Source organism: Dromiciops gliroides, chromosome 1 (genome assembly GCF_019393635.1).
Source record: "Dromiciops gliroides isolate mDroGli1 chromosome 1, mDroGli1.pri, whole genome shotgun sequence".
NCBI classification, from domain to species: domain Eukaryota; kingdom Metazoa; phylum Chordata; class Mammalia; order Microbiotheria; family Microbiotheriidae; genus Dromiciops; species Dromiciops gliroides.
This window is the reverse complement of record NC_057861.1, coordinates 649,341,486-649,346,280: the sequence shown is the minus strand read 5'-3', so window position 1 is coordinate 649,346,280 and position 4,795 is coordinate 649,341,486. Positions and strand designations below refer to the sequence as shown.

Sequence of the window (4,795 nt, the reverse complement as noted above, 5' to 3'; positions counted from 1 at the left end):
TTCCTTGAAATCAGAAAAAGAGGTGTCTTACTCCCCACAAGGGTTTTTAATTCACCCAATGGAACATGGAAACAATAACTGATTAACCAGCACATCATCTATTTCAAGATAAGGCACATGGGTTGCTTAATTGCAAGAAAACTCCTTGCATCAAAATTGTAGTTTTTTGGTCAGTGTAGCTAGGTTCTAGGTTAAAGGTCTCTAAGGAGCAGGTAGAGGTTGTCCAGCTTCCCAGCTACACAGGGCCAGGTTTAAACAATGCCATAAGGTTTTCTCCTAATTTCCACATTTGGATAAAATTTCCTACTGTTATTAGAATAATGATATTAACCTTTATCAATAATAACTATTAGGGTAATAGCATTAATAAGAGTTAATAATATAATAATAGTTATTATTGGAATCATAGTGAGATGATAACTTCCTTCTTCCTCTCCAGCTATCCCTGGGTTTCACTGTTGTTTTCTGGATCTTCTTGTCCTGAAGTGTATCCCATATAAGTCTGTGTTCATTGACATATAAAAAGTTGGAAAGACAGAGTTTCTCTGCAATTAGTTATTTTATGAATTATTGCTAGAGAACAATTGATAAAAGGGGGCCGTGGCACTATTCAATGTCAAAAAACCATTCGTCCTGCCCTCTCAAGGCTTTTATGCCCTTGGAAGAGTTAGTGCTCCCTACAAGCAACAATCAACTCTGATTGGTTAACAATTAATGAGAGGTGCACTTATTCTAATGAGAGGCTGAGGGACATGACTTTGATCACTCTTGCTCCCAGACCACCCCCAGCCTCCATCAATCTAGACAAGTGATCTACCCCTCTACCAGAGCTTGCCTGAGTGGACCACAAGGGGTCAGAATTCACCTTGGATTAAATTTTTTGTAAGGTTTTCTAGTTGGGTGGAATCTTCTTCCTAGGATTAAAACGCATCAAAAAATCCCTGGTGATTTGGGCAATCTCATCTATCCTTCAGAGACTGAAAACCCTAGTTTTATTTCCTTTGAATGAAGAAATAAAGAGGTAAAAAATCTTGGTCCTGCTTCAGTAATTGATGATTAATATAAGAGTGAAATAATTATTTCAGTTCTTTGGAGGTCAGCGTTTTCTCATGATGATGTTGTCATTGTCCTGGATCCCATAATCCCTGAGGCACTTGTAATCATGAAATCTTTGACCTTTGAACTCTAGTAGTTGGTACTCCATTGGAGGTCCCCTTGCATCCTTAATCTTCTGCTTCAGGTCCTGGATATAGTCATCAGGTCAGCTGCATAAACTTTGCTGTGGTTATCAGGTCCCTTCACAAAGATATGGATGTCAGGGCTGAAGGTTTCCAGTAAATACATAAGGATTCGGAAGAAGATCCCATATTGAGCTAATGTGTCACTTCCTCTGAGGATCTGCCTTTCACCACTTGGATGTGGGAAGGACAGACGTGGCTGACCTGTGAGTGCTCATTCCTGTTTTATTGTCTCTTTCATCTTCCAACTTTTGTCATAGGGATTCACCCAGAGTGTCAAGTCTTCCCAGTCAGACTGTCTCAGGACCACCTGAACATTTCTGGCTCCCTAGTCTTTAATTTTTGTTTCACAAAGTCTCGAATGATGGCATTTTGGAAATTGTAATTTGTGGTCCAATAGATGCAAATGTTTTCATAATCCTGGAGCAGCTCCATTACAGTCACAAAGCCTTCATAAGTTCTGAAGTTCTCAGCTTTCTGAGTGCCCATTTCCCAAGCATAGATGCTTAGTAGTTTCAGGGCATATTTGGGAGGCAAAAAGGTTCGGGGACATTTAGCTTTCACTTTCTTCATGTACCAGTGCTTTACCAGTCGAAGAAGGGCCTTTTGCTTGGCTGGCCTGTGCTTGATAAAATTCCTCTCTAATTCAGTGAAGGATGAAGAGAATTCACCAGTCTTGCTTTGGTTCTTCATTAGATTTTCATAGACCTCTGAAGGTGGCTTCTAATCTGGGGCAAGATTTCCCAGGGCATCGAAGGCTGGCAGCACATTCACTTTAATAGGGTCACTCCTTCTTTTCACCTGGATGTAGAAGGACAGGGATTGAGGAGCCCAATGCCTGTTCTGTCTCATAGTGATGCCCTGAATGTCAAAGGCCAGGCTTTCCCAACACCTGGTGAGCCTCTCCTCCATGTGTGAGATGATGTGACCCCAGAGCTTGGCTTGCTCTTGGAAGCTGTAGAAGCAGCTCAGGAAAAATGACCAGGTCCATGTCAGAGCTGTAGCTTATGGTTGTCCCTTTCCCAGAGGAGCTTCCCTTAACCACCCTCTTCACCCTAACCTCTTGATCCAGGAAGAGCTGTGTGTGGAAGCACTGGTCCCTCAGGAACCCCTTGATCCTCTTAAAAGCATCCTTGATTTCCTCTTTCCTCTGATTGTCTGATTGGAGCTCCTGAGCCACAAAGGCATCCAGTCTTCTGGCTGGGGTCAGGTATAGATCTGGGTAGAACTCCATCTGGACCTGCAGCTGGTCTCAGCAGACACTGGGCAGGATGATGGGGAAGGTCCAGGGGAGGGGGGCAGGGCAGAGCTGTTAGCTTCCTGTTCTGAGTCAAGGTGAGCCCAAAGGGTTCCAGGGGGGCCACAGGGGGCCCCCACTCTTCCTGTGCCACCTTGCTGCTTGTCCCTTTAGCCTTTCCTTGCCCTTTTTTTAAATTTCAGAAGTATGAAGGATGGAGATAAGGGTAGGAGTAGGGTAGCAAAAAAGAAGAAAGCAGAGGAAAAGAAAGAAAAGAGGATCATTGAAGCATATAAAATATGCATTAAAGAAGAGAAGGAAGGCCAAGAAAAATCACAAATAAGGACACATTTGAAGGTTATATGTTGAATTTGTTATATATTTAAATGGAAAAGCAAGCTATGCACAATACAAACCTGCAGTTTCATGATAATCTCCCTTTGATGCTCTACTATGTTTACGAAAAATATCCAGTTTTCTTGGTATCTGTTCAGTTCAGGGTTAAATTATATATATATATATATATATATATATATATATATGTATATATATATATATATTTAAATTGAAAAGGATACTTTTTACAAAATATCCAATAAAGGATAATTAGCCTTTATGTCCAAAGACTTGCTTTGAGGGCAAAGCTACATTTCCTTAGGTAGCTCATTCCATTTGGGGGCAGCTATAATTGTTAAGACAACTTTCCTTACAACAAGATTCTTCTTTGCAACTTGTATTCATCACCCTCAGTTTTGTCAGTTCTGTTAAAAGCCAAACAGAAAGAAGCTTACCTTTCTGCCACATGAAAGCACTTCAAGTACTTGCCTAGAGATATATTCTTCTTGAGAAAGCTAGATGCCACAAACGAAAGTGCGAAATCCAGGGTTGGGAAGATGTGAGTTCAAATCTATCCTCAGACATTCATTTGCTGTATGGCTGTGGGAAAAATCACTTAGCCTGCCTCAGTTTCCACATCTATAAAGTAGAAATAATAATAGCACCTAACTCCCAGGCTTTTTGTGAGGATGGAATGAGATAATATTTATAAAATACTTTGCAAATCTTAAAGTGTTATATAAATGACAGCTCCTATCACCATCTTCATCATCACTATCTTTGTTATTGAGTTTTATCTTCTCTAGGCTAAATGTTCCCAATCTTTCAACTGATCTTTATATGACAAGAATAGGAGGCCCATCACCATACTGGTTGTCCTCCTTTGGACACTGTCCACTTCACCTATGTTTTCCTTTGACTCTGGTGCTCAGAACTGGTGCTCTTCTCTGATACCATCACTCTACTGCTGCAGACTTTCATCACCCCTTGATTGGACTATTGTAATAGCTTGTGGGGTGCCTACCTGTTTTAAATCTCTCCTTGTTTCAATTCATCCTCCATTCAACTGCCAAAGCAATTTTCCTAAAGCCTAGGTTTGATTACCTCCCTGCTTAGTAAACTCTAGTGGTTTCCTATCACTTCCAAGCTCAAATAAAAATCTTTCATTTGCTATTAAAATCCCTTTCTAACTTAGTTCCTTATTACATTTCCAGGCTTCTCACACCTTATTCCCTACCAAGTACTCTTTGATACATTGACACTGTCTTCCTTGCTGTTCCATAAACAAGATATCCATTTCCTGGCTCCAGATATTTTCTCTGATGCCCCCCAAGGCCTTGAATGCTCTCTTTCCTTATCTAGATCTCCTGGATTTCCTGGATTCCTCCAAGTCCCAACTAAAATCCCATCTTCTATAGGAAATCTTATCCACCTCCTGTTAATTTTAGTGACATCCCTCTTATTTCCCATTTCTCCTCTAAATAACTAGTTTGTACATATTTCTTTACTTGTTTTCTGCCTCCTTAGATTGTGAGCTCCTTGAGGGCAGGGATGGTCTTTTGCCTCTTTTTATATTTATTACCAGTGCTAAGCACAGTGTCTGGAACATAGTAGGCCCTTAACAAATGCTTACTGACTGACTGATTAAATCCTATCCTTCATCTCATTACCTCTCACTTCCAGTTTTGTGTTTCTTTCAAGGAATGATAAGTATAGCATGTCATTATTCAAGTCATTAAAATATTAAACACTACAAGGCTCAGAATAGGTTTCTGAGTCCCTGAATTGAAGACCTATTTCCAAGATAAATCATGAATAATGATTTATTGGATCCAGCTATTCAACCAGTGTCAGCTCTTTCCCTCTGCCTTATCATTTAGCCTAAATTCAATTTTACCTCAAGAATAGTATGAGACACTTTACTAAATGCTTTTCTGAAATCTTGTAAACAATATGTATAGTCTTCCCTTGATCCACCAGTTTA

General features: G+C 40.2%; 1 pseudogene; it reads right to left on the bottom strand.

The window, feature by feature from the left end:
* Positions 1-1,096: 1,096 nt before the first annotated feature.
* On the bottom strand, positions 1,097-2,472 carry LOC122742184 (annotated as a pseudogene).
* Between the last annotated feature and the right edge of the window lie 2,323 nt (positions 2,473-4,795).